Genomic DNA, 23,803 nt, shown 5'->3' with positions numbered 1-23,803 from the left:
CATTTTTAATAGCTCCACCCAATGTAGGGAATCCAAAGTCTACTGCAGTTTGAGTACCCATCGAGGAGACTAGTCCAGGGTAGCCAGAGGTCTACACTCTCCACCCACTAGTCATTAAGATATCTCAAGAGAAAAAGCCTCCACCCACTTTATGCAATAATGACCAACTTCTGCTTTCGAATGTCGTTTAAGTAATGCTCTTACAATGATGCATCCATCCTATTATGTTCAGAGACCAAATATTCCATGGGGTTTAAGTCTCATCCCTGGTTTGAAGTCTCTTGCAACTTTCATAATCGTTCTAGAATAATCTTAAGGCTTCAACCATTTTATATGTTTGTAATAAGTACACAGAACATCATATCAATTAGGGCATAAGCATTCCAAATGGTTATAATAAATCCAGGTGTTGACATGTTTAGATGTTATAGTCCTACGAGCTACCATTTGAAGAAATCCTTATCTTGTTAGTAGAAGGAACTGAACATTCCACATTAATCATGAAAAACAACAAGTTAAGAGAAACAAATCATACCCTTTTTATCATTTCAATAAGAGGACAAATAATTAGTACGATGGAGCAAGGCAACCACAATCTAGGAATCGAGAGCATGTTGTGGTTGGAGTAAGGACAGAGTGCCATCTAAAGTACAACCATGACTGCAACTATAGGACAGAAAGGTGAAATGAGTGGGTGTAACCTTTTGCTGTAACTGTACACTCCATCGCATGCCTTCTGGTGTAGCACATTTCCCCCTACTGCGAGTCCCTTCTCTTTCTTCATTACTGCCTTTTATCTCTCTCACTGCCCACCTTTACTTCTGACTCTTCATTCCCCCCCCCCACTCCCCCTTCTCACGACTCCCTCATTTTATACTATTCAACTCATACTTATGGTAGTTATGGCCCAACCCCATTGGACCAGCTAGAGGTGTCCCCTTGTCCCCGCTTAACCCTGTCACTATTGACGGGTTTACAGGGTAGTAATTTTTTCTGTAATTTGGCCCTTTCCTCTAGGCTCGTTCTCGGTTCGGAAAAATGTGTTGGCAAATATCATCCACCATGTGCTAAGAATCCTATAATATATGCCAGTGGTTGGAGATTCCTTCACTGCACCATGAACCTCATGCCTATGAGCCTATCCCCGTTTGTTCGCCCTCGCTTGTTGAATTATATCCACTAGATCAAGTTTATGTTGAATCATATGTACTCTATCCAATCCTAATAACAAAATTAGGCTTGTAACCTTAATGCACACCTCATACAAAGAATTGTTTATTGATAAATAGTGCCACATTCTACCATTGTTCCTTTTTTATAATTGGTGTCTTTGAATTGGGTTAGTTTAGTTGTTAAGAATATTTTTCAAGGTCATGTATACCAAGATAACTTAATAAGGTGTTCACAATAGCCATATGATAATAAAGGTATTGATAATATCCATACAAATGCAAAGCGAACAAGACCTCATTCACACTATATACATGCATGTACTGAAACTGGGACCATTAGCACAATGTTAACCTACTTAGCAAGATAATCAGGGTCATTACAATAGTCCTCATGTGAGGGTGCTCAATTGGTGAAGGGTGCATTGCTGGCAGATGGTTCATTATTGGCAGAGAGTGCCCAATTGGTGGTTGGTGCATTACATGCGGAGGTGACACCATTTGGGCCACTAGTATGAGTTTCCTTACTGCTAGATGTTCCAAGATCCATAAGAATGTTCTCCATTGTACTGTGTAGTTGTAGAGGCCTGGATGAGGATTGGCCCTTAGTGCGACGTGTATGCTACCTATAAGGTTTGGTATCTTGCGAGGTAGAATCCATAGGGTTTTGTGAAGAGAAGCTCTTTGTAGATGAGGAAATATGCTGGAATTGAAGCCCCAAAGCACCATCGATGGCTCGCAACACAACTCAGGCGCGACAAATGTGAAGTCTAGGTCCCAAACACATCCCTCCAACACAATAATAACATCTTCCTGGTCTATGAGGCAGCGACCCAACATATTGCAAAGAGACCACACATTATCACTAGTGATGCCCATCTCCTAGGCCTCTCGGTCTGCATCCGTAGTGATGAGGGATGCTATCATAAAATTGTTATGTAACTAGGTGCCGATAGTGATGAGGGATGCTTTCATCATATTGTTCAATGTCTTGGCTTTGTCGAGAAGGGAGAGATGGTCTGCCTCTGCCTCGCCTTCCCCAGTGAGGTTTGCCACACTCCCTCACCATAATGACTATGAAAGGACGCTGTAACTAACCCCTTTGTTATATATTGCCTTTAGTTGTTTACAACCAACGTCTTGCTTTCTGTTGCCCAAGCTTTTAACATTCTTCTTAGGCAAGCCATTATTGTCATTAGGTGGACATAGGTACCACAACTTGATGGGCCATAAGCTCTGAGTTGAGAGGAACTACACTCAAATCAAAAATTTAATTAATATATAAAAATTGGAAAAAATTATCCTTTATTAAGTAATAAATATAATGATATTTTTTTAATAAATATTTTTTTCACTAATATATGAGCTTAAAAAATAATTTAAAAAGTACGTTACAAAATAGGAACCGACATTATGAGTATTTAACCATTAACCTCAGAAATGACCTTGCATTCATCTCAATGCCTCGATGAGATTTAATGAAAACTGGGCAGGTATTCAACTGGGTAGTATTCAATGCCTCCCTCAGTTTTAATGAAATCTTGGTACTTCGCTGGTTTTACAGACCTTCTAGCCTACGCCACCACAATCTATAGAATATGTCATTGATGGCGCCTGCGTAAATGCTCTCGGGAATGCGAAGGTAGGTTTTGAGTTTATACAGAGGATTCTTACGAGCAGCCCGAACCAAAGAGTTCCCCGAGCGATGCAGAATATAGCAAATTGTATAGGCAGAGTTCAGAAAAATGCATAGTCCGTAGATAAAAAGGATTTCATCTACATCGAGTATTTTCTCCGCAGAGGCAACAAGCATTTTGAGCTCTTGAAGACCGCCACTGTAGGTTTATTGGTTATCGAGGTCAGATGATTTTTGTTTTATATTTTCTGGGTGATTGCATTTGATTTGCTGTAAACTGCAGCTAGTCTAGGGTTTTCAGGGTTTTGGATTTGGGGTTTCTCAGAGAGAAAGTTGTATTGGTATGGCGGGTTCCGAGGGGCAGATCAGGGTTCCGGCTTAAATACGATTCTGCATGAAGTATTTAAGCCTAAGCCTTAGCCTAACCTCAGGTCTTTATTTATGCCTATATACCCAAAGCCCTAATTTTAGGGCATGATGGTTGTCATAACCCAGAACCATAATTTTGGGCCATCATGGTTGTCAATAACCCTAAACCGTAAGTTTAGGCCACGACGTATACCAAATTTGGTTCATTTTAAGCAAGATTGAACGTAAAGCTCATTGGCCCTAAACATACCGCAAGGTAATAAAATTGCCCTAGAGGCGATTTGAGTTTTTATTATATTCTAAAGTGGGCAATGCTCTGGACATCTTCTGAGTTCTTTTATTTTGTTTTGATGAATTATTTTTGTAATTGGTTATCCTGTTTGGCTTTTGTTGAAAATTGAAAAATTAGGTGTACATAACGACAAATATTTTTATATTTGATAAACAAGGTGCTTGCAAAACGTCATTTGTTGATGTAAATTTGATATTGTTAACCAGTGATAAAGGAAATTGAAAATGATAACGTTCCTGAATTTATCCTTTTGAGACTCATGCACAACACAGACTCCATAATATCTTATTTGAGTAGCTGGAACACGTGGAATATACTTTTTTCCTATCTGTCTACTTCATTTTTATTACCATATTATTTAGCATTCAAATATCGTTGTTGTCTAGATAACCAAAAGCATGTTATCTTCAGAAGAGGCATTTAGTTCAAGGAAACCCAATTGATTTATGAGCTCAGCTTCTTGAAGAGAGCTTAGCCATATGCTATTTTTTCATCACAATCAGCATAAACAAAATAATCATCAGCCATATATTGGTCAATTCAAGCACTTTCAGTGCTTAGACATTGGGGTTATAAATGTTGCCACTTTCATGCTGCCAGCAGAGGTAACTATTGCATCTGTGACCGGTTGGAGGTCTCAGTGACCTTGATGGCTCACGGATGTTGTGCAAGTCCTAGGTGACTTTGGCATAATAGATACCCATTTGTTGTGACACCTAAGCCAAAGGTAGGCCACTTTGTTATCAAGGGGTCATTTATCAATCAAAGAAAAAGAAGAGTAATTGAGATGTGTGATGAGAAAGGTATGGTTGTATGGTTGTTTTTGCTGCACCAAAATTCTCTCACGTGCCTCTCTTTCCCAAAGCAGAAATGAAATCAATTCTGAGTTTGTTGAAGCATGTTACTGTTAGAAATACTGAGAGGGGGTGAATCGATATTTCTTTTCAATTGTTATTTTTTACTAGTTAGATCACTTATAACTTGAACACAAAAAGAACAATGATAGAATAAATAATTTTATTAATCAGAAATAATGAGGACTCCAATCCTCTTCTTTACAATAAATTAAGTACAATAATGTGTAGGGCTCCAACCCCAGATGAAGACACCAATCCTCAATCTCACAGGCTCCAACTTGTAGTTTGCCAAGCATCGACTTGGACTTCCCAAGGCTCCAACCTTGTCACTTTGAGGCACCAACCTCTAGGGCTCCAACCTTGTCTTCTTGAGGACTCCTATCCTCTAGGGCTCCAATCCACTGCTTCAATCTGTACTTTGCCAAGCACCAACTTGGACTTCACGAGGCTCCAACCTCTAGGGCTCCAACCCTATCTTTCCCAAGGCACCAACCTTGTCTCTATGAGGCTCCTACCTCTAGGGCTCCAACCCTTAGCTGCAATTCGTCAAGATAAGATTGATGATTCTTTATGGCTCCCAATATCTTCTGCAACAAGCCCTATCTATCTTCAGCAATGCCTCCTCCAAATCACTTTATCAATGAAAACCTTGTTTTCTTAGAATATGTTACCACAACTCTTCATGTTACCCAAACAATCTCTCCTTTTGTCACCTCATGATTGCTTCAACACCTCATAGTCTCCAATAATATCTCCAAGACCTTCAAGGTGTCTTCTATAGGCAACCCAAGTTCTGCACCCGCTCTAAGCCTCTTCAAGGGCTTCTTCAAGAACTCTTCAAGAGAGTCTTCACAATGCTTCAACAATAAAATATTTCTTAATGCTGCTACTGTAATATGAGTTTCTTCACGAGCCTTCTTTCAAGATGACTGTCTTGAGTTAACTCCAAAGGATGTCCATTCGAGCTCTCCACAAATGACACTGTTAGTTTGAGTCTCTCAAACTGTTTACTGGTTTGGAGTTTGCACAAGTTTGAGCTCTCGATTCGCTATAGTGTAGGTTGAGCTGTTTACTGGTTCAGGGTTTGCACAAGTCTGAGCTCTCGATTTGCTATAGCGTAGGTTGAGCTGTTTACTGGTTCGGGGTTTGCACAAGTCTGAGCTCTCTATTCGTTGTAGTGTAGGTCAAGCTCCCAACAAACATAGGTGATTGTCCTTAAAGTAATCACGTATCCGATGCGTAGTTCGAGCTCCACAGGTAACTATAACTCCAAGCCTTTAAGCTATTTCCCCTCCACTGATAGTCTGAATATTACTTCACACTTTTATATTAAGATCTGGACTCCACCAGGATTGTACTACCCATGATTCTGTGCTCCACCGAAACTGCAATGTCCCACAGATATGGGCTTCACCGAAATTGAAATGTTCCTCGATCCGAGCCACAAGTCTTCTACAGATCCAATTTTCGAGCTCTAGAGCAGATATCCACAAACAATTTAATCCTTCAATTCCTTCTCGGTGTTCCTCGTTCATGAGTTGTGATTGTAATGTATCTCTGTAGTAGATCTTCACTGAATCGATACTTGAAATGAAGTATTTGACTTGTGTTTATACGAGTTTCGCCAATAAATGAAAAGACACGTTCATTAGAGGAGAGGCCAACTTGTGCATGAGGTGGCACATTGAAAATATATTAAATAACTGTCAGAAGGGGTCTTTGTTAATAATCGACGAAATATAACATAGTTTTATTGTTACGGAAACGATATTATAATAGCAAGATAGGAGGGGTCATAGCGAATAACGCGAAACCATATTATAATGGATGCCGTGAAGTCCTACATGCCACATCATCACTTTAGTCTTCGTACGTTGGCACCACAAGGATATCAAAGGTTTGTATTGAAAGCTTTAACATGACATGCTTGTAAGACTTACGAAATAGAAAAGTTTCGATGAGGCGGACATGATAATATATTAGACACATTATGATAAAGCCAATAGGGTTCGCAACCATATCAACGATCGACAATCGAAGGATCTTATTGGAGGTGCTATTCAAAAGTTCCGATAAAGGCAGATGCGATTAGATAATTAAATCGTTAACTTAAATCATGTCGGGTCCGCATATCGGAAGTCGGAGATCGGAGGTCCATATCGGAGATCGAGGGTCCATATCGCATCGGAGGTCCATATTGCACATCGGAGATCGGAGGTCCATATCGCATATCGGAGATCGGAGGTCCACATCGCATATCAGAGGTTGAAGATCGGAGTTTTGAGTGGTGACACAATAAAAATGCCGATATGATATTTCCTTGGTTTGGTTTTATTATATGCATTGTGATATGTTCCAATAATGGATTATTAAGGTTTCCAAACTCTATTACTCTCATAACACTGCTTTTCCTTTTGGCTCTTTCTCTTGGGCATATGCGGTCTTCTCTTGGATCTGCTCCTCCTTGGATTGTCTTGGCTCTTGCTCTTGGCTTCCAATGACTTTCGTTTGGCTCCCGATGGCTTCTCTTTGAACTGCTCCTCTTGCTCTTTGGTACTGCTCCTCTTGCTCTTTGGGTCCAACGCTTCTTGGGATTCTGTCTGTGTATATATATATATATTCAATGCTTATGCTATATTCGATCCATATGGCCATCAATGACAACACTGACATCTCAACAATTACGTCCTAAATGTTGTTTTTCCATGATATTGGTGTCTAGGATAGAATCTTAAATCACCGACGCTACCAAACCAAGTATCACAACAAGTCTACTTTGCACAACGAAATATTATACAACAATAAATATACTAGTGCACAAAATATACACAACTTTTTACACAATTTTACAATAATCCAACTTTGATATTTTAATCAATTTGATAATACAACAGTCTAGGGCTCCTGTACCAGGGATAATGGCCCTCATCCACTAGTACAAGAATACAATATACAAAATACACTGACGATCTAGCTGATGTAGTGCACAATCACAACTTGTTGTATCTTGTACACTGTGGGTCCTTTGCTTATGTTCTGCAACACTTGCCTCTATCAATGCAAGTCCTTTAGGCCATTGAACCTTAGCTATCCAATCTGCTCTCTAGCTGATCATAAGTCCATCTACAACCAACACATAGGGTCTTTATGCTCACTAGCTGCTCCTTTGTCCTTCAAGGCAATAACACTTTGAGACTTCTACCCACAGTTTCTCCTCAACTCTTTTGTGACTTTTCTTCCCATTATAGTCTTTTTGCGTTGTTTCAATGAAGACTAACATAGGGCAGGAGGGCTACCACATATCATCATCGAATGTCGCTTCTCCAACAATGAACACGTGCTATCCAATTTGCTCCTGGTTAGCCAAACCTTGAGCTCCTCCAAACTGCCACTCCTAGTAACCACCTTTGTCCATCAAGGCGCTGCACTTAGGACTCAGACTTGGGCACTTTCACACTACTCTCCAACATACCTCAAATTCCCAATACCAATGTCCAATCTAGGACCTCATCCCTAGCATCAATTCAACATAAGTACATCAATAATATACCTCTTTACTCCTCAAGGGTTAGTGTAGTACAATTGTAGGTTTGGTTCACCTAGTTAGGGTTGTTGGCAAGCTGCTACAACTCTCTTTTCTACCTCCTTACCTCCTCCAAAGGCTGCGACCTCCTTTCAAATAGTTCTTTGCACTCTCCTTAGCTGATTTGGGCTAATTCCAGCCCTCAAACCTGCCTCACGACCCACTTGCTCCCAAAAGACAAGGCCTGTGGCATACTTGGATTGTTCCTCAACCTTTCGGCGCCCTGTCCAAGCTGTTCTAGGTCTATGGCCTACTTGAATTAGCCTTCTAGAGCTGTGACCCACTTGTAGAAGAGAGTTCCCATGCAAAACAAGGCTAAGACACCATGCAAAACTCCCTCAAGGACTGCAACTTCCTACCTGTAGCTTCTCAACCTTGAAAGATACCTCAAGAGACACAAAATAGGCCTCATCTTTCACGTCTAGCCTTCTTCTCTAGCTTGATTGCATAAGAGATGTATTATCTATGGAGTGATGCACTTGGATGTGAGGAAATGACCTCACAATCACCTTATATTTATATCTAATATAAGGGCTTCATTAAACCATCATGGAGGGCTTGTACAACTGTCATACAACACAAGCATACATGACTTGTCATCCACAAAACCCACCAGCTACAAAGAAAAATGAATATCTCATCATAGACACCTCGGATTTGAGTGATTTTTGTTGCCTCTTTCTCCTCTCGAGGTCCTCTATCATCTCAAATAATCACATGTCAAAATCTCCTCATGGTTTCACACCCACAAGCTTGGGTGCAAAAGCCACACCTTAGGTTCCAAGCCCACAAAGCACTTTTGTGGTGCTCCAATGCCTAAACACCGAACTCTAGGGCTTGTAGTACCTCCTAAGCTACCAAAAAATTAGCACTAAGCTGCATTTGTTTTGGCTTAGGGAATTTCTGAAAGAAGAAAGACAATAAGAGCAGAAATATTTGAAAACAACAACTAGAGAATACCAGTTCTAATCCTTTAAGAATATGGGTGATTTATGGTATTTGGAAACACGCGGACAACATTATGCATTTATAGTAAAGAAAACATTCATGATATCAAACACCAAAATAGAAACTCAACTTCTCAACCTTGAGGTTCCAAGCTGTTAAATGAGTTGTGTTTTTTTGGACTATTTGCACTTGTAACATTCATCTAAAAGAAAATATATAACCCAGTCTCACAAAAATGTAAACTTAAATCTATTCTAAAATCCAAGAAAATAAATCAACAAAAGATTCTGCACTAGTTCGCCAATCTTTTTCAATTGGTTCACATAAATTCACAATGCTTGACATTGAAGTGAACAAAATCTCTCATATCCCCAAGACACATCTTGAGAGTCAATATAGAAAATTTATTTTTGGTGGATTCAATTTATTGGGACAATTTCATCATGGATCCTATCTTGAATGCTTAATTCCTCTCATTAGAAGCTTGCATTCTCATTTCCCAAACTCGACTGAAGTTGCACAGTTATTTCTTTGTCTCAAGGTTGTTATGAAATACAAAATAAAATAGCAGTGGCAGTGGACAATATTTCAGTTCTTAATGCCCCAATTTTCTAGGCAATCCAAGAGAAAAATATACTGAAGTGTTCTTGATAAGTTAAAGCCCTCTAGGAAAATTTTATCGTACATAAACCAAAACTGAAAACTCTTATTTCAAATAACGCTTATCTTCTCCGATTTAGGCTTGACTGAACTAGCTGGTTTGATTGTTTTTGAGCAAAAACTGGTCTGAACTACTGCGAGGGGCTGGAAAAGACCAGTTCAGTACCTAATCGACCTTTTTCCAACGAGCTGGCTAGTTTTGTACGATGTGACTAAGGACCCTTGGAACACAATTTTTTTAAAAGAAAACAATAATTTATGAGTAGGGCAACCTAATATTTTGTTGAAATTCTAGTGTTGCAATGGTCAGAGTAGTTTTTCATAGTTGATAACGATTGTTGATATAAATTGTTTCTTCTTTAGACTTTATTCAACAAGTAGCTATACATGAAAATCTTCAACCATTAATTCTTCAACAAGAGGAGTAAATAGAGATCATAGTAAACAATGAACAAATGACAATAAGCAAGAGCCAAAGGACACCAAGATTAGGCTCATAGCCAGGGCAAAACCACAAGGGAAAACCCGAAAATTCTTTCCTTATGAGAGAGAGATTCAATCCATCAATAGTACATCAAAATGTTCCAACAAATCCAAAATAGTCAACAATGAAATACCCAATCAAAGTTTGCTCATAGAAGGAAAGAAATTCCACTTCTGTTAATGAGTAATGTTTGCGCAAGGAGGTCAAAAAAATGCCTGAAGTCATTGTGATAGGAGTTCGAAGTCCCATTGAAATAACCACAAAAGTTGCCAACGAGCTGTCCAAAACCCTAGATCAACTTCAGAATTATGTCACCTCCTCAACCTTTCGGCCCCCTGTTCAAGCTGTTCTAGGTCTGTGGCCTACTTGAATTAGCCTTCCAGAGCTGCGACCCACTTGTAGAAGAGAGTTCCCATTCAAAACAAGGCTAAGACACCATGCAAAACTCCCTCAAGGACTGCAACTGCCTACCTATAGCTTCTCAACCTTGAAAGATACCTCAAGAGACACAAAATAGGCCTCATCTTTCACGTCTAGCCTTCTTCTCTAGAGATGTATTATCTATGAAGTGATGCAATTGGATGTGAGGAAATGACCTCACAATCACCTTATATTTATATCTAATATAAGGGCTTCATTAAACCATCATGGAGGGCTTGTACAACTGTCATACAACACAAGCATACATGACTTGTCATCCACAAAACCCACCAGCTACAAAGAAAAATGAATATCTCATCATAGACACCTCGGATTTGAGTGATTATTGTTGCCTCTTTCTCCTCTCGAGGTCCTCTATCATCTCAAATAATCACATGTCAAAATCTCCTCATGGTTTCACACCCACAAGCTTGGGTGCAAAAGCCACACCTTAGGTTCCAAGCCCACAAAGCACTTTTGTGGTGCTCCAATGTCTAAACCCCGAACTCTAGGGCTTGGAGTACCTCCCAAGCTACCAAAAAATCAGCACTAAGCTGCATTTGTTTTGGCTTAGGGAATTTCTGAAAGAAGAAAGACAATAAGAGCAGAAATATTTGAAAACAACAACTAGAGAATACCAGTTCTAATCCTTTAAGAATATGGGTGATTTATGGTATTTGGGAACACGCGGACAACATTATGCATTTATATTAAAGAAAACATTCATGATATCAAACACCAAAATAGAAACTCAACTTCTCAACCTTGAGGTTCCAAGCTGTTAAATGAGTTGTGTTTTTTTGGACTATTTGCACTTGTAACATTCATCTAAAAGAAAATATATAACCCAGTCTCACAAAAATGTAAACTTAAATCTGTTCTAAAATCCAAGAAAATAAATCAACAAAAGGTTCTGCACTAGTCCGCCAATATTTTTCAATTGGTTCACATAAATTCGCAATGCTTGACATTGAAGTGAACAAAATCTCTCATATCCCCAAGACACATCTTGAGAGTCAATATAGAAAATGTATTTTTGGTGGATTCAATTTATTGGGACAATTTCATCATGGATCCTATCTTGAATGCTTAATTCCTCCCATTAGAAGCTTGCATTCTCATTTCCCAAACTCGACTGAAGTTGCACAGTTATTTCTTTGCCTCAAGGTTGTTATGAAATACAAAATAAAATAGCAGTGGCAGTGGACAATATTTCAATTCTTAATGCCCCAATTTTCTAGGCAATCCAAGAGAAAAATATACTGAAGTGTTCTTGATAAGTTTCAACCCTCTAGGAAAATTTTATCATACATAAACCAAAACTGAAAACTCTTATTTCAAGCATTAAAATGCTTATCTTCTCCGATTTAGGCTTGACTGAACTAGCTGGTCTCATTGTTTTGAGCAAAAACTGGTTTGAACTACTGCGAGGGGTTGGAAAAGACCAGTTCAGTACCTAATTGACCTTTTTCCAATGAGCTGGCTAGTTTTGTACGATGTGACTAAGGACCCTTGGAACACAATTTTTTTAAAAGAAAACAATAATTTATGAGTGGGGCAACCTAATATTTTGTTGAAATTCTAGTGTTGCAATGGTTAGAGTAGTTTTTCATAGTTGATAACGACTGTTGATATAAATTGTTTCTTCTTTATACTTTATTCAACAAGTAGCTATACATGAAAATCTTCAACCATTAATTCTTCAACAAGAGGAGTAAATAGAGATCATAGTAAACAATGAACAAAAGACAATAAGCAAGAGCCAAAGGACACCAAGATTAGGTTCATAGCTAGGGCAAAACCACAAGGCAAAACCCAAAAATTCTTTCCTTATGAGAGAGAGATTCAATCCATCAATAGTACATCAAAATGTTCCAACAAATCCAAAATAGTCAACAATGAAATACCCAATCAAAGTTTGCTCATAGAAGGAGAGAAATTCCACTTTTGTTAATGAGTAATGTTTGCGCAAGGAGGTCAAAAAATATGCTTGAAGTCATTGTGATAGGAGTTCGAAGTCCCATTGAAATAACCACAAAAGTTGCTAACGAGCTGTCCAAAACCCTAGATCAACTTCAGAATTATGTCACCTCAAAAGGAGCGAGTTTCTCTGCAATCTTTGGCCAGAAAAGAGTCAACAAAATAGAAGTATAGATGATCCCAACCAGACCCAAGTCATTGTAGTCAACGAGCCTTTGAAGGAGATCCAAACCGCAGTCAAAAGAACCCTCTTTATCCTCTTCGCACTTGTGGATATCTTTGTAATTGTAGACTGAATTGTTGTGATGGATGATGATTGAAATGAATGCCAATGAACTTGTAGGTGTCATGTGAGGGCTAGTTAGTCCTAATGGGGTCAACATGATGATCTTAAAGGAGCTGAGTTGAAGGGCTTAATTGAGCTCACTTGAAAGTGACCAAAAATTGATTTCTTCTTCGAGTATGCAATGAGAAATGTCAACCATAGATACGTTATATTTCAACATATTCGACCTTTAGGGCCTTACTAATGCAATGCAATTAATGGTAATGTTAAATCTATCACTTTAACTTAAATTTTTAACATTAACATTAATTATTTCAGAATGTTTGAGAGTAGTTCCAACCTCATTATATTTTGTATGGAGAAAGTAGAATTTTAGGTCCCACTCAAAATCCAACAAACTTAATAGTTTTTAGGATATCATGATTGGGGAGATTGCAACGTTTCCATTGGAGTTTGTCATGTATGAGGGTATGGAACCGACATTTAATCAAGAGCACCAAACTCTCTATGTACCTCGATTTTGGTGGCATTGATTGTTGAACTCCTTTGTCACGATCCTAGTAAAAATGTACCCATCACTCAAGCAAAATCTCGATTTGACATGTTAAGATTCTTTTATCTTATTTTAATGCTTAGAGGATGATAGCGACAATGAGGATCCCAATAAAGGCAATTATTTTGATGATATGTAAGTATTTGTTGTAGCATGATTTTTTTTTTGGACTCTAGAGGCCATCTAGAACCAGTTTGTTGATGTATTTTTGGTTTAGAGATGGATTGCACTTTGTGCTATTTTGGTTATATGCACCCTTACTAGCTATATATATGAGAGTTTGCATAGTTGTTTATAACTGTTTGGATTCACATGAATATGTAATTTTTTTCAAAATTTGTATATTTATGAATTTTATGGTCGATTGGTTTTTTGGTTCGATTTTTTTAGGTTTTGGTCTAGTTCACATTTTTGGGCTCTGCTGGTTCAGTGAATGATTCAGTTCGGATAACATTGATGTTAAATCACTTAAGGTAATTGCCCTTACGTCAAATCGAGAAGTCTATATAGCTCGAAATTACAAACCATAAAGAACATAGATGGTAGAAAATCAAATTTGCGATTTACACAACTATTGAATAACTGAGAACTTCATTAAACAGTAGTTGTATAGGTACATACCATAGGTTTATCGCTCTCTAAAACCCTAGCTGGGGAAACAAAAAAAAACTTTAGCTCAACCAAGGAGCTCCAATATCCATTAAGCACTCAAACAAATCCTCCAAGGCAAGACATCTTTTCCTCTTCTTCTTCACCAAATATACCGCTAGGGTTTAATCTCAAAACTCTAATTTCAATACTCCAAGGGATCAAACCCTAATTATAGACTTCAAGATGTTGTGAGATGATCAATAAACCCTAGCAACTCCATGAGAGAGAGAAAGCAGATATAAATGAAGATATAATAGAGAGAGAATGAGTAGTGTGCTCATCTTAGTCACATCTCTAACCTAAGTTGTAGGAAACACACCCTCTCGTACTAGTCAGGTTTTTGTATTGAAACGTTGAAACATGACTAAAGTGTGTTTGAAACATTTTTCAATCCATATCAAATGCATTTCATGTGTGGAAATGTGTTTCGTGCATATTGAAATAGGTATCCAAAAAAAGATTGTCATGACTTTACCACAATTTGATTGTTGGGATCCACATTTTTTGTTTTAATGCTTCATTAAAGGTTAATTATGAATTGATGAGACATTTAGAAGCATCTAAGACTAGCAAATTTTCTTTAAAAGATGGTTTCACTCTCAATTTGCACCAAAAATACTACCAATTAATGGTAATGTTAAACTCTTTAAAGTTGAGAGTGGTTTAAACCTCATCAGACTTCATATGGAGAAAGTAGAATTTCATATCTCATTGAAAATTCAATAGACTTAACAGCTTTCAAGATTTTAGGATTGGTAGGATTGCAACATTTTCATTAGATTCCATCATGTATAAGGGTATGGGATTGACATTTATTTAAGAGCACCAAGACCTAATGTACCTTGATGTTGGTGATATTGATCTTTTGACTCCTGTTGTGGCCTTAGCAAAAGTGCACTCTTCACTCAAGCCAAAGTCATTGATTAGGTATGTTAAACTTTTTCTACCATATTTTAAAGCCTGGATTAAGTAGTTTCATCAAAACTGCATGTTGTTGACTAATGTGCTTCAAGGATTGAGATAGATGCAAAGGGTGATGATACTGATTAGGATCCCAATATAAGAAATGGTGGAACATTGCTTGTCATTTATGTTTGTCATTTAAATGTTCTTGCTTGTTTATTCATAATGCTTTCTTTTCAAGTTTCAATATAATGTGCTATATATAAAATGAGACTACACACACACACATGCATATATGTGTGTGTGTGTGCATGTCTATATATATATATGTATATATAATATATATTGAGTGGGTCTAATGGTTAAAAACATGTGTCTCATCCTAAGAGTTCACATGTTCAAATCTAGAGGGGGGATAGAGTATGTGCACCTCCGTAAACTTTAGCACAATCAAATTGTTGCTTGGAGGTAGGTCCCTTATGCCACAAACAAAGGCGTATCATACTCCACTAGGTCCACTCTCCTTGCATGAACATCATCACAACCAAGTTTCCCCAAGCCAACTTCAAGCTTCCATATAGGAATTCAAGCTACCTCATGCTGTCTAGCGCTTGATGCCATCCTCAAAGATGTAATATGCTCCTTCTCTTAAGGACAACTTTCTCCAAGCGAGCAACATCATCATGTGGCCATCATGAAGGATGTGACTTAAGCTATTAAGGGAACTCCAAATCCATAAGGAAGAATGTCAGACAATCACCTATAACTAAGGTCGATCAATCACTAATTAAGCAATATCCAATGTGCAAATCCACCTCGAACCAACCAAGGGCTAAACATACACCATGCATCCCAAATCTCATTAAGCACCCCTAAACATGGTGTAAAGATTTTTGGAATCACTTGAAAGCTGATAGGTTTGTGTGGTGAATTTTTTCTTGAAATGGATTTAGGAGTCAATGGATTGCAACTTGTGCCTAAAGATTGTGAGTATTGTTATAGAAATCTCACTCATAATCAACTTTGGTAGGGGTTTGAAAAATGAAAATTGGGAAAATTCAACAAAAAATTGTCGACCAATAAAAGATTCATAAAGTAATATTTTTCAACTAAATGAAAACATGAACTTAAATCATTAGATAGTTACATTGTGACATAAATATTAAAAGAAGGTATTCAATTATCATATATAGGTTGTCCAATCACATACATCATATATTAACCATCAATAGTTGACAGGGTTGAGTTAAAATTCAAGAGTTTAAAATAAAATAAAAAATTAAACTATAATATGGATGCGTTAATGACCTTTTCCTCTTTTCTAGGGCCTATTGGTGGAGAGTCTTGGAATTGCATGTCTAATGGAGCTACAAATTGGTGGTTCCTACACTTGATTTTGTTGGTTGTGCATTGGTTGGTCGTGAGTTGGCCAATCTTGCTCTAGTTGGTCTTGCGCTCGATCATCCTCCCTATCTAACTAGGGAAATGAATCCTCCATAATAGGTCTCTCACCCTCCTCAACATTGAGTTAGAAGTGGGATGAATCACATCCAAGTAAATGGCTTGTACATCAAGTGGGTTCTTCAACTACCCCACCCATAATCAAAGGATGTCGTAAACATACATCATATCATTGAGGTGTTGATACTCCATCTTATTATGCTTTTGTGAGTGTTTTTTCAAAGAAACTCCAATTGTGTTGGCAATCCAAAGCACTAGAAAATTGACTTAGTACACTGATTACAATTTTTTGAAGATTTGATGTTTGTCCACCATAGTTATCCCACCACACATCTTAAAAAATAGGAAAAGAGAGAACAAGTAAATTAAATTTCCAAACAATATACTCTTATTAATAAAGTCTAAATGTGAACCTTAAAGCTGAACAATCAATCATACAATTTGAAAGTTGAAGTGAAATTGCTTATCTAGCCACAAAAATGTTCTTACCCACATTTCTATATCATAGCCAAATAATCCTAGAGCTCTCTTGTAATTCTTTAACTCAGACTATATTGCTGCATGCACCTATAGGTCTAGCACCATTTTCTACACACACTAAAGAACTTGGCCAATAATGTTAGTGGTGAAACTTGTAGTGAAATTCACTAGAGTAAAACAATGTGAACTTCTTGCTCTGTGAACTGGAAAATGCTACATGTTGTTCCATATATCATCAATCAAATCCCATATAATGATGTGCTTGGCCTTTCCCCCGTCACCTTTTTAAACTAGAACAAGAAATTTGTATTAAGCAAAAATCTGCGACTGAAACATGCAGTTGAAGTACATCGACATGAATGGTACAAGGAAAAACTTTTCCATGACTCTAGAAAGAGGGGGGCAAAAAACCATCATCTTCTTGACAAAAGAAGAAAGGGGGGAGATCCAAAACTAGACCTTCTAAGACTTGAGCCTATTGCTTTTTGAGAACAAGAGTAGTTTCTTACAAATTGCTTGCACAAAATGGTACAAAAATAAAACATTTCTAATATTTAATCAAAACTGACACCCCATTAGAATCGCGTGAGGCTAAAGAATGGTGGGCACTATATTTTGGAGATTTCTTGCTTCATTCTTTCTATTTCTTGTTAATGAAGGGGATGATCGTTGATTGCTTTCTAAAACTTCTGAATATCAAGGAGAAGAACAAGAGAGATTGACCTCATTCTCTTCCTTCGAACTGGCCTCTTCTTCTTTTTTATTTGAAGGAGAGGCATTTCAATATCCTTAGAACTAGTCTCTTCCTCAATGTGACAACTGATGTTCTCTGAAGCCATTTGATCTTGATCTTCTTGAACTGTGACTTCTGCATTTGAGGACTTCAAAGCTTCATATCTATTATTGGAGGTAGGATGCTGATTTGATTCATAATTGTTGGAATTAGGCCTCTTAAATGAATGATTCTTGTGCTTCCTTGAAATTGGTTTGAATGCTTCTTGCTCATTATTACTTTGAGAAGATGGAGGGATAGAAGGACACTGAGGTGCTATAACTTTTGGGCAATGTCTTGCAAAGTGCCCATACTCATGGAAAAAATTGCATTTAAAAGGAACTTGCTCATAATCTAGAGCCTGAACCTAGGACTAACCCTCCAAGTCATGTTGAATCTCCTCAGGGAGTCCTTTGCAAAATCCATTTCAACACAAATTTTGACACGAGAAGTTTTGTGTTGAAATGGATTTTGCAAAAAAGAGAACAAGTAAATTAAATTTCCAAACAATATAATGTTATTAATAAAATTTAAAATGTGAACTTTAAAGCTAAACAATCAACCATACAGTAGAAGTGAAATTGCTTATCTAGCCATGCAAATGTTCTTACTCGCATTTCTATATCATAGCTAAATAATACTAGAGCTATCTTGTAATTCTTTAACTCAAATCATATGGTTGCATGCGCCTAAAAGTCTAGTACCATTTTCTACAAACAACTAAAGAACCTGGTGAATTATGTTATTGGTGAAACTTGTAGTGAAATTCACTAGAGAAAAACAATGTGAACTTCTTGCTCTGTGAAGTGTGAAATGCTACATGTTGTATCATATATGTTAAAATTGGCAACTAGGGCCAAACTCCACATGGGTCATCTTATTTATGACAGTTGATATTTTTCTTGGATTCCTCTCTTCGAGAGGTGTAGGATTGATCTAAAGATCATCCGATTCCGACATGTAAAAATGAAGTTATGAATTTATTTTGATCATGGACAAATTGTCAAGGTTGGCCAACAAACTTATGTAGGCTCAGAAGCCCAACAATCAAGTTTATTCATCCACAATGTTTGCTATAAATACATGATGCCTTAGCCACATTTGGATACACTCATCTTCACACTTCTCTCTCTCCTCATTGATTGGGTACGGATTTTTGAGCTTCTCTCTCTCCACACGTTCGAAATTTCAAGAGAGCGAAATTTCAAGAGTGAGGAGACCGAATTTTTGGACAGTAAGACCAAGCGTTGACCTCCTTTGATTGCGTTTTTGTGAGGGCTATCCTTGTTTGGGCAGGCCGCATTTCTGGGCACAAAAATCCAGGCTAAACATTGACTGTTGACCAACGTTGACTGCAGCTAGGGCTGACCGCAGGTGGGTTGTTTGACTAGAGTTTGGCTGGGCTGAATTTCACTGTTTTGAGGGTTTTTTTATTGTTGTTTAGGGGCCGAAGTTGACTGAAGTTGACCGACTTGCTGAGGGTCAAATCTGCCCTGTTGACCAACGTTGACTTTTGGTTAGGGCTCTTTTGCTGTTGTTATAAATTATCAGATTTGAAATTGTACTATCTCTCTCTGCTGAACTATTGAAGACTAAAAGAAGATTTGATCAAGGGTTTCCCCACATTGGGGTTTGTCCCTGGCTGGTGCTACATCTTGTGTCCTCTTGTCTTGGCTTGTCTTATACTGTTTATGTTTATGTTTATGTTCTATTTGCATTTTACTATCATGTTGATGTGATTGCTAATTTGAATATTGATACTGGGCTAATAAAGAAATTAAAGTAAAATTGCTCTAAAGCATAGAACATACCATTGTTGCCTAAATTAACATGGTATCAGAGCTGAGGTGAAGACAAAGCCCAAGCAAGAGTGAAATAGCAATCACCAAAGACAGTTGGACAAGGACAAAAGGCTCAGTGGGTTCCTCCTCCTACTTCCCTGCTGAAGACAAGCTCCATGATAAATCTAACTATCATGAACGGAAGATGTCTCTTGATTTGACCTTGGAAGAAAAAGAAGTGATGGACTATGTGCAGGGTAAAATCCCTAAACCTCCTTCAAATGCACCCGCTGCTGTGAAGACCAATGTTTTAAAACTCTGACACCGACTCAGCCGAGGGTCGACTCTGACTCCGACTCCGACTCGGTATCGACTCGGCCGGCTCGATTTCAATGACTCGGTCGTTGTAAAAAATACATTAATTTTTTTTAATAAAAAACATAATTTTAAAGATTTTCATTCATGTTTCCAAACACAACATTAGAATATAGATGGAAGACCACATATGATCAAAGTAGGCTCATGAATATATCCACTATATAAAAAATGGCACCCAGTGCACTATCCAATACATACATGATCATGAATCATGATATAGAGATCAAAACAAAAACACATAACCAAGGAGGCTAGAAATGGCCTCTACAACAAAAGTAAACTGTGACCAGTACTACTGGCTAGTAGCTACTGCCAGAGGAGCCAAGATCATGTGGATCAATCTCTTGATCATCATCAGAGTCAGAGCCACACTGTTAACCACCTAAGAGTTACTAAGCCCCTCAAGCTAGATGAAAAGGGCGGCCTTAGAGGTCTATCTAGTATCAACCAAGCTTATGCTTGGAGGTAAGTTATTAATGCAAGTTAACTTAGAATGCGATGCAAGGATGGAGAGTGATTTTTAGGCTAAGATTCTCTTAATGATTTAGTACTTTAAATTATGATCAAATTTTTAATTAAGAAAACAAGTACTCGACAATAATATTCAAGAGATAATCTTAACCATAAAACAAATGCTAATATGATATCAAGATATGCCCAACAACAAAAATGATTCATCAATATGCTCAAGATAGCAACACTATAAGCTAATAGCAACAAAGTGCCAACTAGAGATAACAACAAAATACAATTTGCCAATGTTTCAGTATGAGATGCTAAAGCCAAGTATCCAAAGAAGCAGTGAGATTTGTAAATGCTCTTAGTCTACTTCAATACAAACTACCAACGATTGAGATTTTTAATCAATGCCCAAATAGCAAGTCCCTTAGAGCCTAAGTGCCCATGTAAGGTTACCTTTCAACAAGATGTATTAGCAATGAGACAAGAGAGTTATACCAAGGCTTATTGTATCAAATATTCAACAAGATATTTATTATCCAATGCCAACAACCTTATGAGCAAATGAGAGCACTTAAAGCTAGCAATGTATTCAGTTTTTTAAATGACACAAATGAGTAACTTTAGAACAGCAATAAGCTAACTATGAATGATAATTAGGACAACAGAGACTACTTAAGATGCCAAGTGAGCTAGTTAATTCCAAAATGCCAACAGTGAGCTATCTCTATGCCAAATGCCTAAAACAAGCCCAAATTAATTTGAAATGCAGATGAAGAGAAAATTATGCTACTGATGAATTTTCAGATTTGAAATTACAACATTAAGATATCCAAATACCAAATATGTCAAACAGTCCCAGAATTCTTATTTTCTTTTGAATTAAATTAGAGTTTTTGAATAAATAGGAATTGCATTAGGCTGGACAGAGGGAGAAAGGCCTGCTGTTGCCTGTTTTGGCCTCCTTTTCCTTGCGGCACTCAAGCAATTAATTAAAAAAATTTAAAAAAACTTTGTTTTTTATGTGCGTACCCGACTGGGTTAATACGGACTTGGCCAAGCGGGCCGGGTTGATATTTTGAGGCCTGGCTCGGACCAACTCGGCCGAGTCGGTTTCGAGCCTACCGTTTTTTAAAACACTGGTGAAGACCAAGTACAATAGGGCTGAATTCAAAACAAAGAAGATTATCAGGGATTCCATTAACAAGCATCTGGTGGCCTACATCTCCAAATTGAAGACCTCCAAGGAGATCTACGATAGGTTGGTTGGTATGTTCAAGGTTAGTAATGCTAATCAAATTCTATTTCTCAAGAATAAGTCGAAGGATATTAAGAACGGAAGGACGAGGGATTCAATCCTATTTCTTGAGGATTACTGAGATCAAGAATGATCTACTCTCGATTGGAGAAGTCATTCCTGATAGGGAACTTGCTCTCACCACCCTTGGAGGACTACCACCTGAGTGGTATGTATTTAGAACCTCTATACTGAACAATGAATGAATTCCAGGGTTTGAAGAAGTAATGTCGAGATGCATTCAAGAAGAAACAAGAATGGTGGAGCAAGAAATGCCTTCTAATAGAAGCCACCCCACTGCATTCTCCGCTCATGCCAAAAGGAGAAATAATGCAGGGTCTAAAGGTCATTTCCATGGAAAGCCTGGATCTAAGGAAGGAAGGAAGGCCAGGTGCTTTGTTTGCAATAAGTTTGGCCACTATGCAAGGGAGTGTCCAAATAGAAGAGACACATCGCATGATGATGATCACAATCATTCCAGGGGCAACTTCAACAACAACGATCAAAGGAATGGCAGGTCCAATGGCAAAGGAAAAAGGAATGTGGGACATCAAGGAAATGTTCGACCCTCCAAGAAATCAAGGAACTCCAGGTATGAAGAATCAAATGTTGTTAACAATAAGCAAAAAGAGTACTATATTATATCGGCCCTCTCCACTACCTCTCCTTCAGACACTTTGGGAAATTGGTTGATTGATAGTGGTGCCTCAAGGCACTTCATCGGATACAAGGAAGCCCTCTCTAATCTGATAGAAAAGGAGACAAACTTGGAGATCATCCTTGGAGACAATGTCACCTATCCCGTGAAGGGAGTAGGGAATGTTACCCTTCAATTGAATTAAGGTAAAACTATTCATTTGCAAGAAGTACTATATGTACTTCTTCTCAAGAAGAACCTGGTGTCCATTTCAGCCATGGAGGACAAAGGATTCAAGGTGGCATTCATTGATGGAAAGGTACGTGTTTGAAAAAGAAATTTTAAAGATGCTTTTACTCTTGGGTTTAGGGTTGACACTTTATATCAAGTTGGAGGAAGTCTATTGGGAGTCATGTCTTGCGACACATCTCTACAATCTGAACTATGGCACTGGAGGTTTGTCCATCTTCATTATAAGGCCCTACCTGATGCAAGACCACAAATATATTGCAATTGATTCACTCCAACATATCTGGTATGATGCCCGTAAACTCTTTGGGAGGATCCTTGTATTATCTCACCTTTACAGATGATTATTCTAGCAAGACTTGGATCTACTTCTTGAAGAAGGAGGATGAAGTGTTCCCCTGGTTCCTACACTTCAAAGGCTTGATCAAAAACTAATCCGAGAAGAAAATCAAGATATTGAGGACTGATAATGGGATCAAGTGCGAATGCAATGAATTCCAAGATTATTGCAAAGAAGCTGGCATTAAGAGGGGGACTACAATGCCATACACTCCTTAGCAGAATGGTATGGCTGAAAGGAAGAATCGCTTTATTGTAGAAGCAATTCGTGCCATGCTTCATGATCAAGGCCTTCCGAAGTTCCTATGGGTTCAAGCTGCAAATACCGCCATGTATGTTCAAAACCGATGCCCTCATCAAGCATTGGATTCCAAGACTCCCAAAGAAATGTTCAATGGCAAGAAACCCGATGCCTATCATTTTAGAATTTTTGGAAGTCACATATACTTTCATGTGCCAAAAGAGAAAAGAAGAAAATTGGGTGCATCTCGAAAGAAAGGAATCTTTGTGGGATATAGTGAAAATTATAAGGGATATAGAATTTATGTGGCTGGTCAAAAGGAAGTTGAGATAAGTCATGATGTCACCTTCGACGAAGATATGGCCCTCAGGAAGATCAACAACCTTCCTATCCTAAGGACGAAGACGATGACACCGGAAATCAGGGTAAAAAAGAGGACGAAACAATGACTGATGTTGATGAACCTATGGATCCTATAGATCCTCCTCCTCATGAGCCTTCTTCCTCCAAGAGGAGACCCTCATGGCTTAGGGAGACTCTCGAAGATGCGGAGAGACATATTGCACCAAGGGGGACTTTCCGTCAAAGCAAGAAGCCGAACAGGTATCAAGGATACTTGACCATCATGAGCACTATCATTGAAAATGAGCCTTCATCATTCGAGGAAGCCGTGAAGCAACAAGTATGGAAGAATTTTATGAATGAAGAATACGAGTCAATTATGAAGAACGATGTTTGGGATGTGGTCCCTAGACCCCAGGACAAATTGGTTGTCACCTCTAAGTGGATCTATAAAATCAAGCATGGAGCTGATGGAAGTGCAGACCCTCTCATTCACAAATGTAAGAGGGAGTTGGCTTCTGAATTTGAGATGAAGGACCTAGGATTGATGCACTATTTCCTAGGGTTGGAGGTCTA

General features: G+C 38.1%; 1 long non-coding RNA gene across 1 annotated transcript in view; it reads left to right on the top strand.

The window, feature by feature from the left end:
- Positions 1-2,580: 2,580 nt before the first annotated feature.
- Positions 2,581-23,803, top strand: part of LOC149261110 (uncharacterized) — a 63,230-nt gene continuing 42,007 nt past the window's right edge. The window contains exon 1 of the long non-coding RNA XR_016258370.1: positions 2,581-3,027. This is a non-coding gene — a long non-coding RNA (uncharacterized LOC149261110). The remainder of the gene's footprint in view (positions 3,028-23,803) is intronic.

The sequence above is a fragment of the Pinus tabuliformis genome, chromosome 6 (genome assembly GCF_031772625.1).
Source record: "Pinus tabuliformis cultivar Carrire ecotype Pingquan chromosome 6, CPIR1, whole genome shotgun sequence".
Classification (NCBI taxonomy): domain Eukaryota; kingdom Viridiplantae; phylum Streptophyta; class Pinopsida; order Pinales; family Pinaceae; genus Pinus; species Pinus tabuliformis.
Note: the sequence above shows the minus strand (reverse complement) of the source record. Positions and strands in the feature narration are given on the sequence as shown.